Source organism: Schistocerca serialis, chromosome 2, assembly GCF_023864345.2.
Source record: "Schistocerca serialis cubense isolate TAMUIC-IGC-003099 chromosome 2, iqSchSeri2.2, whole genome shotgun sequence".
Lineage (NCBI taxonomy): Eukaryota > Metazoa > Arthropoda > Insecta > Orthoptera > Acrididae > Schistocerca > Schistocerca serialis.
This window is the reverse complement of record NC_064639.1, coordinates 510,976,746-510,996,125: the sequence shown is the minus strand read 5'-3', so window position 1 is coordinate 510,996,125 and position 19,380 is coordinate 510,976,746. Positions and strand designations below refer to the sequence as shown.

At 44.9% G+C, this 19,380-nt stretch overlaps 9 non-coding genes across 9 annotated transcripts; all 9 read left to right on the top strand.

Moving 5' to 3' along the window:
• Positions 1–1,643: 1,643 nt before the first annotated feature.
• Positions 1,644–1,725, top strand: Trnas-gcu (transfer RNA serine (anticodon GCU)). Its single transcript has one exon. It is a non-coding gene; the product is annotated as a tRNA-Ser (tRNA).
• A 7,751-nt stretch (positions 1,726–9,476) lies between these two features.
• Positions 9,477–9,558, top strand: Trnas-gcu (transfer RNA serine (anticodon GCU)). The gene has a single exon. It is a non-coding gene; the product is annotated as a tRNA-Ser (tRNA).
• Positions 9,559–10,399: 841 nt separating this feature from the next.
• Positions 10,400–10,481, top strand: Trnas-gcu (transfer RNA serine (anticodon GCU)). Its single transcript has one exon. It is a non-coding gene; the product is annotated as a tRNA-Ser (tRNA).
• An 841-nt stretch (positions 10,482–11,322) lies between these two features.
• Trnas-gcu (transfer RNA serine (anticodon GCU)) lies at positions 11,323–11,404 on the top strand. Its single transcript has one exon. It is a non-coding gene; the product is annotated as a tRNA-Ser (tRNA).
• Positions 11,405–12,245: 841 nt separating this feature from the next.
• On the top strand, positions 12,246–12,327 carry Trnas-gcu (transfer RNA serine (anticodon GCU)). The gene has a single exon. It is a non-coding gene; the product is annotated as a tRNA-Ser (tRNA).
• A 754-nt stretch (positions 12,328–13,081) lies between these two features.
• Trnas-gcu (transfer RNA serine (anticodon GCU)) lies at positions 13,082–13,163 on the top strand. The gene has a single exon. It is a non-coding gene; the product is annotated as a tRNA-Ser (tRNA).
• A 754-nt stretch (positions 13,164–13,917) lies between these two features.
• Positions 13,918–13,999, top strand: Trnas-gcu (transfer RNA serine (anticodon GCU)). The gene has a single exon. It is a non-coding gene; the product is annotated as a tRNA-Ser (tRNA).
• An 841-nt stretch (positions 14,000–14,840) lies between these two features.
• Positions 14,841–14,922, top strand: Trnas-gcu (transfer RNA serine (anticodon GCU)). The gene has a single exon. It is a non-coding gene; the product is annotated as a tRNA-Ser (tRNA).
• An 813-nt stretch (positions 14,923–15,735) lies between these two features.
• On the top strand, positions 15,736–15,817 carry Trnas-gcu (transfer RNA serine (anticodon GCU)). Its single transcript has one exon. It is a non-coding gene; the product is annotated as a tRNA-Ser (tRNA).
• The last annotated feature ends 3,563 nt before the right edge of the window (positions 15,818–19,380 follow it).

The following is a 19,380-nucleotide window of genomic DNA, read 5'->3' as shown; positions in this document are numbered from 1 at the left end:
GTTTACGAACGGCGGCAAATTGCAATAAGACACAGGCCAAGAACCCAAACCGCGACTGGAAAACTATATGGAACAACATTAACAACAAGTTACTACCAACGGAAGTTCAGGTGGCATGGTACAGAGTGGTGAATAACGTCATTAGTACTAACGAGAAACTCCATTCCATAGGTCTCAGTGACACAAACACTTGTCAGAAATGCAACGAGACTGACACTTTGGATCACCGTTTTGTCTGCAAAGGGTGTAAAGATATTTGGGAAGAGGTAAAGCAGCAGGTCGCCTTTCTGACCCGCAGCGATGGGAGAGAGCTAAATTTGAATCTAATTTTCTTCCCAGAAAAGGTCTTTTTTCCTACACCAAAACATAATGCAATAATATGGCTTCTTGGGAACTACGTAAGTTACATTGTCAATTCGAAAGGTGACGATAATATTATGGAATACCGGACATATCTCCATGAGCAATACTTCAAAATACTCCACAAACAAGATCACAAAAAGAATTTTGGAAATATGTTAAGAATCCTGTTCCACAAACAGGGAGTAGGTTAAGATACCCCAGTAACAATCATCCCCAGGAAGAAGCGAGCTAAAGTAGGGGACTGCCGGTGAGGGTGAAGTACGGTGGGGACTTCGTGTGCCCCGTGGCCGCTACGGTAGCCGTGAAGGCCTCATCAGAACCCCGAAACAGCTATGCTTACGGCGGTACCACTAATAGCAGCTGCATTTAGAATCCCAGTTCATGCTTTTCCCGAAGTGGATCTTCAAATTAATTTCCTTCTTTCATTTCAAAAAAACAAAAAAAAAACAAAAAAAAATAATGACAAATAAAAAAAACTAAATACAATGAAACACAAAATAAAAAAAAAAAGTGGTTAAGGCGTTGGACTGCTAATCCAATGTGCTCTGCACGCGTGGGTTCGAATCCCATCCTCGTCAAAGAAATTTACGTAAAGCACGCTTTTGCGGTCACTCCTTCTCCGTGCGAAACGCCACTCAGTAGTAACATCGACGCGTGTACGTGGCAGATAGCGTGTATGAAATAAGTGACTAAACTGCCTACCAGATGAAAGCGCACAACATTCCATAGCGTACGCCCTTCGAATTAAACATCAATTCGAGATCTATAAACCAATCAAATTTCGGTTCCAGCAAAGAGTATGTTGGTATTTGCGAACGACGAGTTGTTATTTATATTTAAGTGCATATCTGTCGCAGTCATTTTAACGTATCGTGCCTTTAATAATCCATCTGTAGCAAACAGCAGGACAATCTTGGGCTAGGGGGCACGTCAAAATCTTGCAAGCAATATCAGTGTAGCGTATCGAGCTGTACGTTTCGTTGCAGTAAGTCGTGCAAAAGAATGCACAGCACCTTTCTCATTTGCATTAGACGACACTGCATGTCGATACAATGCTTATTCCTGCAGTAGATAAGTGGGCCAATGATTTTACCCGATCGCATATCCACATGGACGGATGCTGTCATTAAACGATTCGCCAGTGGGAGCTTGGTCGGCCGCACTGCAGCTTGGCATTAGACGTTAACACCGGCCCAGTACCATGTTTGGAATGTGTTTTCGAATCGACAAATGTCTTCTTTCCGCAAGCACTCGCCAAAGACACATCTTTAGTTCCAGCAGACGAAGTGGCCGAGTGGTTAAGGCGTTGGACTGCTAATCCAATGTGCTCTGCACGCGTGGGTTCGAATCCCATCCTCGTCGAAGAAATTTACGTAAAGCACGCTTTTGCGGTCACTCCTTCTCCGTGCGAAACGCCACTCAGTAGTAACATCGACGCGTGTACGTGGCAGATAGCGTGTGTATGAAATAAGTGACTAAACTGCCTACCACATGAAAGCGCACAACATTCCATAGCGTATGCCCTTCGAATTAAACATCAATTCGAGATCTATAAACCAATCAAATTTCGGCTCCAGCAAAGAGTATGTTGGTATTTGCGAACGACGAGTTCTTATTTATATTTAAGTGCATATCTGTCGCAGTCATTTTAACGTATCGTGCCTTTAATAATCCATCTGTAGCACAACTGTCGCCTTCCGACAGTTTGTTCTTTAAAGTCAGGCCGCCATCTACAGAAGCCATTTGGCAGGGCCTACTGGAGAGACTTGAGTTTGCAGACATCCGTCGCTAGTGGCCGCCCAAACACCAAGCTCCATCGCAAACAGCAGGACAATCTTGGGCTAGGGGGGACGTCAAAACCTTGCAAGCAATATCAGTGTAGCGTATCGAGCTGTACGTTTCGTTGCAGTAAGTCGTGCAAAAGAATGCACAGCACCTTTCTCATTTGCATTAGACGACACTGCATGTCGATACAATGCTTATTCCTGCAGTAGATAATTGGGCCAATGATTTTACCCTATCGCATATCCATATGGACGGATGCTGTCATTAAACGATTCGCCAGTGGGAGCTTGGTCGGCCGCACTGCAGCTTGGCATTAGACGTTAACACCGGCCCAGTACCATGTTTTGAATGTGTTTTCGAATCGACAAATGTCTTCTTTCCGCAAGCACTCGCCAAAGACACAACTGTAGTTCCAGCAGACGAGGTGGCCGAGTGGTCGAGTCGCGCTTCAGCTGTGCTACCGCGTGGACGTGTGTACTGCTGCGCTCCGATTGTGTTGTTTACATACGTGTTCTGCTGCTGTCTCCTTTGCTGGCTGTCCGTTCATCTTCGTTTTTGTGTATCGTCGTAAGTGTTTGGCTGTTCATCACCGTTCTGTCACTCGCCGGAATTTCGGTTTTTTAACCGGAGTTTCATCCCTGTTCTGAATCATGTCTACGAACGTCAGGAAAAACACACTGGTCTTCGCTTTCGACAAGGAAACCCGTCATATCCAGCCAACGTCACTGGAAATACACGATTGGATTACTGAGGTAATTGGTGTTAACTCTGATTCCGTACATACAATGCAGTTAGACAATGATAAATACTGTATTTTTGTTAAGTTTGAGAGCTCGGTGACGATAGATAGACTTTTAGCAAAGTGGGGTAGTGAAGTAGAATTCATTCACAGAGACGGCTCGAAGAGCAAAGTTCGGATCTGGCGAGCTGATATTGTTTACACTACCGTTCGCGTGCTTAATTTACCTATTGAAATTGATAATGATTTAATTAAAGATGCGCTTTGCAAGTATGGTGACGTGAAATCTGTTAATAATGAACGTTGGTCTCGTCACTACAAACTGCAGTGTTTTAACGGAATTCGATCTGTGGAGATGGACATCAAGACCAATATTCCGTCTCATATATTTGTAAATGGATACAGGGCGCAGATTGTGTATTCAGGTCAAGTACCTACCTGTCATGTTTGTAATGAGTCTGGCCACTTTAGACAGGATTGTCCGCGGCGGGTTTTTGTATTGAAAAGCAATCTAACGCAACGCCAGAAACTTACTCTAAATGATGTCTTGCCAAATAATGTATCTGTCCCGCTGGGTGTGGATACTGCCCAAGCAAACCCCTCTGATATATCCGTAAATGATATTACTCAATTTCCATGTTTAGATAAAAAGGCTGATGTTGACACCCCCGCATCCTCCGAATTGCAGACAAAGAAACGGCCCCATGCGATAACTGATAGCTGTTCTGACGAAGAGTTGTCTGACAAATCTCACTCCGCACGCAAACAAAAACAATGCGATGAGGAAGTATTGCCACAACTCCAGGAAATGCAGATGGAAGCTTGTAAACAATCAGAACGTAAACAATTGGTGGGAAACTGCGAAAATGGGGATGTTTCTAACAATAACCGCGAAACATCAGGAGGGGACACAGTTTGCAAAGACGAGCAGCCTCCTGACAGTCAAGAGAAACAATTAGTGTGTCTGGATCAACCCTCTGTAACGGCTAGTGCTTCCCCGAAGGGTACTGACCACACGACAGGGCTAAGCAGTACAGGCCGTGTCGTACAGTTGGACGACCCGACGGGATCGGCGTCACAACCGACCACCACAAAACCCGTCACAGAGCCTTCGGATGCTCCACGAAGGAAGTTAAAGCCACAACCGAATGTCAATGCTCCTCGTAATCAAGCGAAGTTAAAGAGCGTGAAAAGTGACACGAAACCCCAAAATGTGCGTTATGAAACTGTCAGGCACGGGTCATTGAAAGAATCTCCTGAGGAACTTCCTGATAATCTATCTTCTACTGATTCAGGAGCGAAATATCAAACCTAGACTGCACTAATACTGTAATTAGCAACCTCTCAATGGGACGTTCTGTTCTGTCTAAATTTTCTGTGTCTTCTAAGTAATAATTTAGTCGCATGTTATTTACTCACTGTCCTAACATCCAACGAGTAATAACGCAATGACCCAGTGTTATACTATTGCTACTGTCAATATTAATAAAATACGGTCGGCATTGAAAATAGCAGCGCTAAAAGAATTTTTATATGACTCGGGAACTGATATAGCCCTGCTGCAGGAAGTTGTCACGTCGGATTTAAATATTCCCGGGTATGTTGCTCACCTAAATGTCTCCCATGAAACTAGCGTGGGGACAGCTTTTTTAATCCGGGATGGGATTCCAGTAACGGAAGTAGAACGACTGGAATCTGGAAGGGGAATAGGGCTCAAGATTTATGACGTGTCCCTTATTAACTTGTATGCCCCTTCCGGCAGTTCACATAGATCTGACAGAACACGATTTTTTAAAGACGAGGTAATATACTTATTACGCAAAAACCCCAGTCACCTTATAATGGGGGGTGATTTTAATTGCGTCCTCAACAGGAAAGATCAGAGTCCAAATTTTAATTATTCTGCTGAATTAAAACATCTCGTCACTAGCTTAAAGCTAAAGGATGCTTGGGAATGCAAACACCCTGCTGTTGTCGAGTACACTTATGCAACTTCCAATGCATGCAGCAGAATCGACAGATTCTACATTACCGACAATCTCGAAACGGCTTTATTGAAAACAGAAACGGTTCCTGTCTACTTTTCGGACCATTCTGGTGTGTTGGCCTGTATAAATTTACAAGCGCAGCCAATACGCCGCTTCAAAAACCAGTGGAATTTAAATGTCTCGCTGTTACAAGACCGTGAATTAGAAGATCAGATAAAAGACGCATGGACGTTATGCCTGCGTGCTCTTCCTAGATACGCGACTACCATAGAATGGTGGACAAAAATGACAAAGCCGAAACTTAGAAAGACGATAATGCAATATAGCTTTCAGAGGGCCAGAGATCTTAAGAACACTATAGAGTTCTATTACTCAGTACTCAGAGAGCTATACGGTCAAACATCTGGTTCACATCTTCGCCTGACAGATATCAAAAAAATTAAGGCTAAATTACTCAGCATTAAGAGGCATCAACTGGAAGGACTTAAAATAAAATCCAAGGCGAAATCTGTCTCAGAGGACGAAACAACTTCCCTATACCACCTTCTGAAGCACGCTCAAAACAGAAGAACAATGCTTATCGACGAATTACGGACGACGAATGGTACAAGTCTTAGGACACAGAAAGAGATTTTGAATGAGATCTATCGCTACTTCGATAACTTATATTCCGAAAATTCCAGCTGCGAGGAATCTATTGATGATTTCCTCGACTTTCTTGTGCCACAGCTGACGGATGATGACAACGTTACCTTCCTGTCGCACGTCTGTAATGAGGACGTTTATGTGACTCTGTGTACCTCCCCTCTGAAAAAATCCCCAGGGCCTGATGGTCTACCTGCAGAATTTTACGTCCGCTATTGGCCGATAGTGGGAGGGACAATTACAGTGATTGTAAATGAAGTTCTTCAGGGCGCAATGATACCCTCTGAATTTAAAGAAAGTAAAATAGTCCTTATCCCCAAAACTAAAGGACACAAAGATCTTACTAACTTCCGACCGATTTCGTTGCTCAATGCGGACTATAAAATAATAGCAAGAATTCTCAACAAGAAAATTTCATCCTTAGCAAGTCGACTGATTAGTCCGTATCAACACTGCATTGCAGGTAAAACTCTGTTTCACAATTTAGCGGAATTTCGGGATATAATTGCAATCACTTCCGTCACTAACATCAAATGTGCCCTGGTTTTCCTGGATTTTCATAAAGCATTCGATCTCGTGAATCATATCTACCTTTTCAAGACGTTAAAAAAGCTCGGTTTCCAGGAACGAGCCTTAAACGTAATAAAAAACGTGGCGACAGGAATAAACGCATGCATAGCAGTTAACAGTCAGGCTACGAGAAAATTCCAAATACGACGCGGTGTTCCTCAGGGAAGCCCCCTTTCTATGTCACTATTTGCCATTTCACTGGACCCATTTCTTAAACGTATTCACGATAAATTAACAGGTATAACACTGTCAGGGTGCAAAACAGCTATAAAAGCTTATGCTGATGATGTAGGCGTCATAATCAGAAATAATGACGATGTAGCTACGTTAGCTGCAGTGATTCAGAATTACTGCAGTGCGTCTGGGGCAAATTCAAATGAAAAGAAAAGCAAAATTTTACATCTTAGAGGTTTTGAGCACATAAACGTAGAGTGGGCAAAGTTGGTCAGGCAGCATACGACGCTTGGTGTCACATTGACCGCATGCCCAATGAAAATGACTGCATTGAATTGGAAAGCTGCGGCACGGAAAGTGCAGGGTGCTGTAATGGAAAATTTATCACGGAATATGAATCAGATTCAGAGGATTAAGTACATCAACACGTGTATCTTAGCTACAGCATACCACACCGCTCAGCTCTTTCCACTACCCAAAATGATAGCCAAGAACATAACGTCCAGAATCACAAATTTTCTGTGGAAAGGAGAACTGTTTCGAGTAACCGCCAAAGTGGCTACCTTACATCCCCGAAATGGTGGTTTAGGTCTCATCAATATTACCAACAAAGCCTCTGCACTCTTCGTCAAAAGGCAATTAACTATCATTAGAGAAGTACCGGAAAGTATTTCAAGCCGACTTTTTGAAATTCTAAAACCTCGCAGCCTGCAGCCTCCTATTGATGTGCAAAAAATTAACAATCGTCTCCAGCACGTGCGAGCCTTTTATATTGAACTTAGCTACTTGAGGGACGAAGTTACACGGCTACGTCAGCTAACGTCAAGAGATATTATGCGGGTCTGGGAGACGTGTGAAGGAAAGAATAAAGTAGAGAGACAGTTTCCTCACATACACTGGACTGCTATCTGGCAAAACATCAATTTAAAAGTTTTATCTTCTGACATAAGAACAGCATGGTACAAAGCCGTTAATAATATCATTAGCACCAACGAAAGATTATATGAAATTGGCCTCAGTGACACCAATCTATGTCAACGATGTCGACTAGTGGACACAATTATCCATCGATACACTTGTGGCGGCAATATACATATCTGGAATTGGCTCAAAGTGCAAATAGCTCTCATTACAAGGTCTTCACCTCAGTACATCTCGCTGTCAGTGCTGCACAGACCACAAGACCGTTATTTTCCAGAGACGAAGAATAATGCCGTCTATTGGCTCCTAGGAAATTATGTAACTTACGTAACTCATGACGCTGGAACTGATACCGTTACAGATTTCAAGATATACTTACAGTGCAAATACCACAAAATACGTACGTATGCAGACCACAAGAAGAAATATGGTAATATGCTACAAATTATATTTGATAGAATGGGGATAGGCTAAACACCATCAACCTAAAGCACACAGTATTGAGTGACTATATTACTATGTGCAGAATTATTGTCTGTTTCATTTCTTATACTTTCATTTTTGTTGATTTTCCACTATGACAAAATGGTCAAAAACGACAACAAATAAAAAATTTAAAAAAATTAAACAAAAAATGAAGGCAGGAACAACAAGTAGAAGATTGAGTTATATTTTTCATTTTATGCACATGGAGAGCCATTACTTATTTCACGAACGAATTCCTTTCATTTAATCATGATAATATAAAAAACCATAAAAAAGAGGAAATACTAATTAGAAAAAATTAAAAACAAAAAAAATAAAAAAAATTAAAAAAACAAAAAAAAATAAATTTGCTAAAGTGGGCAGTTGTATTTTTGGATCATAGGAGCGACAAGGTCGAAAATCAGTGATGGGTATGGTGGAGACATTGTGGCCAGGCCTCAGATTATTCTTGACCCCTGCCCACTTTGCCTCCTTCTGCCTATTACTTATAAAAAAATTTAAAAAAAAAAGTGGTTAAGGAAAAAAAAGTGGTATAAAAAAAAAAAAGCGGTCTAAGGCGCCAGACTCAAGGGAAAAAAAAAAAAAAAAAAGTGGCGCAATTGGTTAGCGCACGGTACTTATAAGGCAGTAGCCGTGAGCAATGCCGGGGTTGTGAGTTCGAGCCTCACCTGGGGCATACTTTTATTTCGTAGCAGCTGACTATGGAAGCATCGGGAAACAAATAAAAAAAAAAAAAAAAAAAAAAAAAAAAAAAAAATGGTGTAATGGTTAGCACTCTGGACTTTGAATCCAGCGATCCGGGTTCAAGTCTCGGTGGAACCTGACGCTGTGTTTAAAAAAAATAAAACAAAAAAATAAAAAAAAAAAGAAAAAAAAAAAAAAAAAAAAAAAAAAAAGTGGTTAAGGCGTTGGACTGCTAATCCAATGTGCTCTGCACTCGTGGGTTCGAATCCCATCCTCGTCGAAGAAATTTACGTAAAGCACGCTTTTGCGGTCACTCCTTCTCCGTGCGAAACGCCACTCAGTAGTAACATCGACGCGTGTACGTGGCAGATAGCGTGTGTATGAAATAAGTGACTAAACTGCCTACCAGATGAAAGCGCACAACATTCCATAGCGTATGCCCTTCGAATTAAACATCAATTCGAGATCTATAAACCAATCAAATTTCGGCTCCAGCAAAGAGTATGTTGGTATTTGCGAACGACGAGTTCTTATTTATATTTAAGTGCATATCTGTCGCAGTCATTTTAACGTATCGTGCCTTTAATAATCCATCTGTAGCACAACTGTCGCCTTCCGACAGTTTGTTCTTTAAAGTCAGGCCGCCATCTACAGAAGCCATTTGGCAGGGCCTACTGGAGAGACTTGAGTTTGCAGACATCCGTCGCTAGTGGCCGCCCAAACACCAAGCTCCATCGCAAACAGCAGGACAATCTTGGGCTAGGGGGGACGTCAAAACCTTGCAAGCAATATCAGTGTAGCGTATCGAGCTGTACGTTTCGTTGCAGTAAGTCGTGCAAAAGAATGCACAGCACCTTTCTCATTTGCATTAGACGACACTGCTTGTCGATACAATGCTTATTCCTGCAGTAGATAATTGGGCCAATGATTTTACCCGATCGCATGTCGACATGGACGGATGCTGTCATTAAACGATTCGCCAGTGGGAGCTTGGTCGGCCGCACTGCAGCTTGGCATTAGACGTTAACACCGGCCCAGTACCATGTTTTGAATGTGTTTTCGAATCGACAAATGTCTTCTTTCCGCAAGCACTCGCCAAAGACACAACTGTAGCTCCAGCAGACGACGTGGCCGAGTGGTTAAGGCGTTGGACTGCTAATCCAATGTGCTCTGCACGCGTGGGTTCGAATCCCATCCTCGTCGAAGAATTTTACGTAAAGCACGCGTTTGCGGTCATTCCTTCTCCGTGCGAAACGCCACTCAGTAGTAACATCGACGCGTGTACGTGGCAGATAGCGTGTGTATGAAATAAGAGACAAAACTGCCTACCAGATGAAAGCGCACAACATTCCATAGCGTATGCCCTTCGAATTAAACATCAATTCGAGATCTATAAACCAATCAAATTTCGGCTCCAGCAAAGAGTATGTTGGTATTTGCGAACGACGAGTTCTTATTTATATTTAAGTGCATATCTGTCGCAGTCATTTTAACGTATCGTGCCTTTAATAATCCATCTGTAGCACAACTGTCGCCTTCCGACAGTTTGTTCTTTAAAGTCAGGCCGCCATCTACAGAAGCCATTTGGCAGGGCCTACTGGAGAGACTTGAGTTTGCAGACATCCGTCGCTAGTGGCCGCCCAAACACCAAGCTCCATCGCAAACAGCAGGACAATCTTGGGCTAGGGGGGACGTCAAAACCTTGCAAGCAATATCAGTGTAGCGTATCGAGCTGTACGTTTCGTTGCAGTAAGTCGTGCAAAAGAATGCACAGCACCTTTCTCATTTGCATTAGACGACACTGCATGTCGATACAATGCTTATTCCTGCAGTAGATAATTGGGCCAATGATTTTACCCGATCGCATATCCATATGGACGGATGCTGTCATTAAACGATTCGCCAGTGGGAGCTTGGTCGGCCGCACTGCAGCTTGGCATTAGACGTTAACACCGGCCCAGTACCATGTTTTGAATGTGTTTTCGAATCGACAAATGTCTTCTTTCCGCAAGCACTCGCCAAAGACACAACTGTAGTTCCAGCAGACGAGGTGGCCGAGTGGTTAAGGCGTTGGACTGCTAATCCAATGTGCTCTGCACTCGTGGGTTCGAATCCCATCCTCGTCGAAGAAATTTACGTAAAGCACGCTTTTGCGGTCACTCCTTCTCCGTGCGAAACGCCACTCAGTAGTAACATCGACGCGTGTACGTGGCAGATAGCGTGTGTATGAAATAAGTGACTAAACTGCCTACCAGATGAAAGCGCACAACATTCCATAGCGTATGCCCTTCGAATTAAACATCAATTCGAGATCTATAAACCAATCAAATTTCGGCTCCAGCAAAGAGTATGTTGGTATTTGCGAACGACGAGTTCTTATTTATATTTAAGTGCATATTTGTCGCAGTCATTTTAACGTATCGTGCCTTTAATAATCCATCTGTAGCACAACTGTCGCCTTCCGACAGTTTGTTCTTTAAAGTCAGGCCGCCATCTACAGAAGCCATTTGGCAGGGCCTACTGGAGAGACTTGAGTTTGCAGACATCCGTCGCTAGTGGCCGCCCAAACACCAAGCTCCATCGCAAACAGCAGGACAATCTTGGGCTAGAGGGGACGTCAAAACCTTGCAAGCAATATCAGTGTAGCGTATCGAGCTGTACGTTTCGTTGCAGTAAGTCGTGCAAAAGAATGCACAGCACCTTTCTCATTTGCATTAGACGACACTGCATGTCGATACAATGCTTATTCCTGCAGTAGATAATTGGGCCAATGATTTTACCCGATCGCATATCCACATGGACGGATGCTGTCATTAAACGATTCGCCAGTGGGAGCTTGGTCGGCCGCACTGCAGCTTGGCATTAGACGTTAACACCGGCCCAGTACCATGTTTTGAATGTGTTTTCGAATCGACAAATGTCTTCTTTCCGCAAGCACTCGCCAAAGACACAACTGTAGTTCCAGCAGACGAGGTGGCCGAGTGGTTAAGGCGTTGGACTGCTAATCCAATGTGCTCTGCACTCGTGGGTTCGAATCCCATCCTCGTCGAAGAATTTTACGTAAAGCACGCGTTTGCGGTCACTCCTTCTCCGTGCGAAACGCCACTCAGTAGTAACATCGACGCGTGTACGTGGCAGATAGCGTGTGTATGAAATAAGAGACAAAACTGCCTACCAGATGAAAGCGCACAACATTCCATAGCGTATGCCCTTCGAATTAAACATCAATTCGAGATCTATAAACCAATCAAATTTCGGCTCCAGCAAAGAGTATGTTGGTATTTGCGAACGACGAGTTCTTATTTATATTTAAGTGCATATCTGTCGCAGTCATTTTAACGTATCGTGCCTTTAATAATCCATCTGTAGCACAACTGTCGCCTTCCGACAGTTTGTTCTTTAAAGTCAGGCCGCCATCTACAGAAGCCATTTGGCAGGGCCTACTGGAGAGACTTGAGTTTGCAGACATCCGTCGCTAGTGGCCGCCCAAACACCAAGCTCCATCGCAAACAGCAGGACAATCTTGGGCTAGGGGGGACGTCAAAACCTTGCAAGCAATATCAGTGTAGCGTATCGAGCTGTACGTTTCGTTGCAGTAAGTCGTGCAAAAGAATGCACAGCACCTTTCTCATTTGCATTAGACGACACTGCATGTCGATACAATGCTTATTCCTGCAGTAGATAATTGGGCCAATGATTTTACCCGATCGCATATCCACATGGACGGATGCTGTCATTAAACGATTCGCCAGTGGGAGCTTGGTCGGCCGCACTGCAGCTTGGCATTAGACGTTAACACCGGCCCAGTACCATGTTTTGAATGTGTTTTCGAATCGACAAATGTCTTCTTTCCACAAGCACTCGCCAAAGACACAACTGTAGCTCCAGCAGACGAGGTGGCCGAGTGGTTAAGGCGTTGGACAGCTAATCCAATGTGCTCTGCACGCGTGGGTTCGAATCCCATCCTCGTCGAAGAATTTTACGTAAAGCACGCGTTTGCGGTCACTCCTTCTCCGTGCGAAACGCCACTCAGTAGTAACATCGACGCGTGTACGTGGCAGATAGCGTGTGTATGAAATAAGAGACAAAACTGCCTACCAGATGAAAGCGCACAACATTCCATAGCGTATGCCCTTCGAATTAAACATCAATTCGAGATCTATAAACCAATCAAATTTCGGCTCCAGCAAAGAGTATGTTGGTATTTGCGAACGACGAGTTCTTATTTATATTTAAGTGCATATCTGTCGCAGTCATTTTAACGTATCGTGCCTTTAATAATCCATCTGTAGCATTTGCAGACATCCGTCGCTAGTGGCCGCCCAAACACCAAGCTCCATCGCAAACAGCAGGACAATCTTGGGCTAGGGGGGACGTCAAAACCTTGCAAGCAATATCAGTGTAGCGTATCGAGCTGTACGTTTCGTTGCAGTAAGTCGTGCAAAAGAATGCACAGCACCTTTCTCATTTGCATTAGACGACACTGCATGTCGATACAATGCTTATTCCTGCAGTAGATAATTGGGCCAATGATTTTACCCGATCGCATATCCACATGGACGGATGCTGTCATTAAACGATTCGCCAGTGGGAGCTTGGTCGGCCGCACTGCAGCTTGGCATTAGACGTTAACACCGGCCCAGTACCATGTTTTGAATGTGTTTTCGAATCGACAAATGTCTTCTTTCCACAAGCACTCGCCAAAGACACAACTGTAGCTCCAGCAGACGAGGTGGCCGAGTGGTTAAGGCGTTGGACAGCTAATCCAATGTGCTCTGCACGCGTGGGTTCGAATCCCATCCTCGTCGAAGAATTTTACGTAAAGCACGCGTTTGCGGTCACTCCTTCTCCGTGCGAAACGCCACTCAGTAGTAACATCGACGCGTGTACGTGGCAGATAGCGTGTGTATGAAATAAGAGACAAAACTGCCTACCAGATGAAAGCGCACAACATTCCATAGCGTATGCCCTTCGAATTAAACATCAATTCGAGATCTATAAACCAATCAAATTTCGGCTCCAGCAAAGAGTATGTTGGTATTTGCGAACGACGAGTTCTTATTTATATTTAAGTGCATATCTGTCGCAGTCATTTTAACGTATCGTGCCTTTAATAATCCATCTGTAGCATTTGCAGACATCCGTCGCTAGTGGCCGCCCAAACACCAAGCTCCATCGCAAACAGCAGGACAATCTTGGGCTAGGGGGGACGTCAAAACCTTGCAAGCAATATCAGTGTAGCGTATCGAGCTGTACGTTTCGTTGCAGTAAGTCGTGCAAAAGAATGCACAGCACCTTTCTCATTTGCATTAGACGACACTGCATGTCGATACAATGCTTATTCCTGCAGTAGATAATTGGGCCAATGATTTTACCCGATCGCATATCCACATGGACGGATGCTGTCATTAAACGATTCGCCAGTGGGAGCTTGGTCGGCCGCACTGCAGCTTGGCATTAGACGTTAACACCGGCCCAGTACCATGTTTGGAATGTGTTTTCGAATCGACAAATGTCTTCTTTCCGCAAGCACTCGCCAAAGACACAACTGTAGCTCCAGCAGACGAGGTGGCCGAGTGGTTAAGACGTTGGACAGCTAATCCAATGTGCTCTGCACGCGTGGGTTCGAATCCCATCCTCGTCGAAGAATTTTACGTAAAGCACGCGTTTGCGGTCACTCCTTCTCCGTGCGAAACGCCACTCAGTAGTAACATCGACGCGTGTACGTGGCAGATAGCGTGTGTATGAAATAAGAGACAAAACTGCCTACCAGATGAAAGCGCACAACATTCCATAGCGTATGCCCTTCGAATTAAACATCAATTCGAGATCTATAAACCAATCAAATTTCGGCTCCAGCAAAGAGTATGTTGGTATTTGCGAACGACGAGTTCTTATTTATATTTAAGTGCATATCTGTCGCAGTCATTTTAACGTATCGTGCCTTTAATAATCCATCTGTAGCACAACTGTCGCCTTCCGACAGTTTGTTCTTTAAAGTCAGGCCGCCATCTACAGAAGCCATTTGGCAGGGCCTACTGGAGAGACTTGAGTTTGCAGACATCCGTCGCTAGTGGCCGCCCAAACACCAAGCTCCATCGCAAACAGCAGGACAATCTTGGGCTAGGGGGGACGTCAAAACCTTGCAAGCAATATCAGTGTAGCGTATCGAGCTGTACGTTTCGTTGCAGTAAGTCGTGCAAAAGAATGCACAGCACCTTTCTCATTTGCATTAGACGACACTGCATGTCGATACAATGCTTATTCCTGCAGTAGATAATTGGGCCAATGATTTTACCCGATCGCATATCCATATGGACGGATGCTGTCATTAAACGATTCGCCAGTGGGAGCTTGGTCGGCCGCACTGCAGCTTGGCATTAGACGTTAACACCGGCCCAGTACCATGTTTTGAATGTGTTTTCGAATCGACAAATGTCTTCTTTCCGCAAGCACTCGCCAAAGACACAACTGTAGTTCCAGCAGACGAGGTGGCCGAGTGGTTAAGGCGTTGGACTGCTAATCCAATGTGCTCTGCACGCGTGGGTTCGAATCCCATCCTCGTCGAAGAAATTTACGTAAAGCACGCTTTTGCGGTCACTCCTTCTCCGTGCGAAACGCCACTCAGTAGTAACATCGACGCGTGTACGTGGCAGATAGCGTGTGTATGAAATAAGTGACTAAACTGCCTACCAGATGAAAGCGCACAACATTCCATAGCGTATGCCCTTCGAATTAAACATCAATTCGAGATCTATAAACCAATCAAATTTCGGCTCCAGCAAAGAGTATGTTGGTATTTGCGAACGACGAGTTCTTATTTATATTTAAGTGCATATCTGTCGCAGTCATTTTAACGTATCGTGCCTTTAATAATCCATCTGTACCTTTAAAGTCAGGCCGCCATCTACAGAAGCCATTTGGCAGGGCCTACTGGAGAGACTTGAGTTTGCAGACATCCGTCGCTAGTGGCCGCCCAAACACCAAGCTCCATCGCAAACAGCAGGACAATCTTGGGCTAGGGGGGACGTCAAAACCTTGCAAGCAATATCAGTGTAGCGTATCGAGCTGTACGTTTCGTTGCAGTAAGTCGTGCAAAAGAATGCACAGCACCTTTCTCATTTGCATTAGACGACACTGCATGTCGATACAATGCTTATTCCTGCAGTAGATAATTGGGCCAATGATTTTACCCGATCGCATATCCATATGGACGGATGCTGTCATTAAACGATTCGCCAGTGGGAGCTTGGTCGGCCGCACTGCAGCTTGGCATTAGACGTTAACACCGGCCCAGTACCATGTTTTGAATGTGTTTTCGAATCGACAAATGTCTTCTTTCCGCAAGCACTCGCCAAAGACACAACTGTAGCTCCAGCAGACGAGGTGGCCGAGTGGTTAAGGCGTTGGACAGCTAATCCAATGTGCTCTGCACGCGTGGGTTCGAATCCCATCCTCGTCGAAGAATTTTACGTAAAGCACGCGTTTGCGGTCACTCCTTCTCCGTGCGAAACGCCACTCAGTAGTAACATCGACGCGTGTACGTGGCAGATAGCGTGTGTATGAAATAAGAGACAAAACTGCCTACCAGATGAAAGCGCACAACATTCCATAGCGTATGCTCTTCGAATTAAACATCAATTCGAGATCTATAAACCAATCAAATTTCGGCTCCAGCAAAGAGTATGTTGGTATTTGCGAACGACGAGTTCTTATTTATATTTAAGTGCATATCTGTCGCAGTCATTTTAACGTATCGTGCCTTTAATAATCCATCTGTAGCACAACTGTCGCCTTCCGACAGTTTGTTCTTTAAAGTCAGGCCGCCATCTACAGAAGCCATTTGGCAGGGCCTACTGGAGAGACTTGAGTTTGCAGACATCCGTCGCTAGTGGCCGCCCAAACACCAAGCTCCATCGCAAACAGCAGGACAATCTTGGGCTAGGGGGGACGTCAAAACCTTGCAAGCAATATCAGTGTAGCGTATCGAGCTGTACGTTTCGTTGCAGTAAGTCGTGCAAAAGAATGCACAGCACCTTTCTCATTTGCATTAGACGACACTGCATGTCGATACAATGCTTATTCCTGCAGTAGATAATTGGGCCAATGATTTTACCCGATCGCATATCCACATGGACGGATGCTGTCATTAAACGATTCGCCAGTGGGAGCTTGGTCGGCCGCACTGCAGCTTGGCATTAGACGTTAACACCGGCCCAGTACCATGTTTTGAATGTGTTTTCGAATCGACAAATGTCTTCTTTCCGCAAGCACTCGCCAAAGACACAACTGTAGTTCCAGCAGACGAGGTGGCCGAGTGTGCGGCATTCGAGTCGCAGCCGCGGTGCGGGACGGACGTGTGGCGGCTGGCTTGGCGTCTTGAAGTAAACAACGGCTGTTTGCTGTCACGAGGTTAGTCACTTCGTTACCTTTGCGAGTTAGGTTATGTTTCCTGATTTCAAGATAGAATGAACGCGATTACTGTCATGAGGAAAGACACGATTAAGTTTACTTTCGACCGAAATTTCTTGAGGCCTAAGGCATATGAAGTAAAACAGTGGTTACTCGACGCTGTTAAGATTACTGGCAATGACATAATAGGTGTGCATTTATCGTTCGTTTCAAATGCGGCCTTTGTGAAGCTGACCAACCCAGATTTGTGTGTCTCTATTATGGATAAGTGTGGCGGAGTACTGAAGTTTAAACATTCCGACGGTACAGTGAGTGATGTTTCCGTCTCACACGCCGGATTAGGCATACGTACAATTAGGGTCTTTGAGTTGCCATTTGAGGTTCCTGCAGAGGAAGTTAATACAATCCTTCGACCGTATGGCCGTGTTATTTCGAATATTGCTGAAAACTGGTCGGAGCCACATATGTTTCCTGTCCTGAATGGAGTCCGCCAAGTTAAGATAGATCTTCAAAGGCACATACCGTCATATGTAAATGTATGTGGACACCGCGCCATAGTTATCTACGACGGTCAACCCAAGAGATGTGCATTGTGCAACTCACCAGAGCACATACGCAGTGAATGTCCCAAACGGCGTGTCCCACAGCTACCGACCGGGGAGGTTGCGGTTCCTGGCGCTGCTGTCAGCCTTCAGTTAACGTACGCGGCTGCCACGTACGGTCGCAAATCTGCAGAAACGTCAACAGTTGAGCACGTGGAACAAGTCGAAGCACTGGCGGCCGCCACAACCGCCACGGAGTTGGCCGCCTCTGTGGATGAACGGGCAGCTGCTGTTAGGCCCTCTTACGCCGTCACAACTGCGATATGTGATACGGAAGGCAGACAAACAGAACTGCGGGAGAGGATACAGTCATGCAACGACGTAGGTACTGAACAGCCGTCTTCGGACTCGCAGCGGCACGAAGTGCCCCAAGAATATACCAAGTCACCGACGGAAGTCGACAAACATCTCGACCTCCCGCCAGACGCACAGGGCGAACGGGCTGAAAGGCTGTCGCGTGATGGCGACGCTGGTGTCCGTAATCCAGTCGTACACCTCCCGGAAATGCAAGGAGGCCAAACTCCGGAATCCCAACCGACAGATGCGGAAGTGAAGGAACCCCCAACTGAGGCTCTTAGAGATATTAACGCGAGGATCTCTGAGACAACGACAGAACCGCTCTCACCACTGTCTTCTTCCACCGAACCACCAGAACATTCGCCTGACTTGTCTCCTACGGGATCCCTGCGGAGGAGGAAGAAGTCAAAAAAGCGTCGTTTGGCACACCAAGCGGCAGAGTCTTTGGCCCCAGCTCTCAGGGAAAAGCTGAAACATCTACAGAACAAGGATCAGAAGGCAGAAGATCTGGAGCCAGCAGGGACTACTGGGCACTCAAACAGAAAGGAAAGGCAAGAAGACCCGGGGGGTGAACATCACCCATCGCAAACTGGGATCACGACCAAAGTTCCAGGAGGTGGTTCATTGCCAGGTCAACACGCACCAGCAGCACCAGTCAATTGGGCGGACGATGACGCAGAACAGGGTGTCGATAACATGGACGGTGACCCAAGTCAAGAAGAAGACCTTTTTTATTAATAGAGTTGGCAAGATCGCCTTGAGACTAAACGAGGGACTGATGACGACAGACAGATTCCATATGAACGTATTATGCAGTCAATAAACTTACATGAACTATCTGGCACATGCTCCAAACTTATAATGTGACCACATTAAATATTAACAAAATTCAAAATGCCACTAAAATAGCCGCACTTCAAGATTTTCTCTATCAGTCGGACACCGATATTGCCCTTTTACAGGAAGTGCTCATTCGAGACCTTCTTGTCCCAGGATTCAATGCCATTATAAATGTTTCTCTTGAACATAGTTGTGGGACGGCTATTCTTGCCAGAGAGGGCATCGAAATGACAGACATTTGTAAATTAGACTCTGGGAGGGGCATTCGGTGTAACATCCATAATACAGCTATTATAAATGTTTACGCACCATCAGGCAACAATGCACGAGAAGAAAGGGCCACGTTTTACAGACGTGATATCTTAATTTTACTTCAGGACAATCCTGCTGATGTTTTGCTTGGAGGTGACTGGAATTGCGTACTCACTGACAAGGACCAACGGCCAAATTTTAATAAGTCCGAGGAGTTACAGTATCTGGTGTCGCACATGAAATGGTCAGATGCTTGGGAACTGAAATATCCTACATTGGTCAAATTTACTTACTTTAGTAGCAGGTCGCAAAGTAGGATTGACCGATTCTATGTCTCATCTACTTTAGAAAATGATGTTGCTGGCGTTGAAGTAATACCTACCTTTATTTCCGACCACCTAGGCGTTAAGTGCAGCATACGGTTAAGAACACAGTCGGCTTACTGGGGCAGGCCCTTATGGAAACTGAATATAAGCATGCTATTGGAGGACGCCTTAGCTGCAGAAATACAAGAGACTTGGCGGGCCGCCTTACGAGTGCGTCACAAACATCGGTCCGACGTTGAATGGTGGACCGCTGTGGCGAAGAAGAAATTAAGGGCGACTCTGATAGCTTTTAGCAA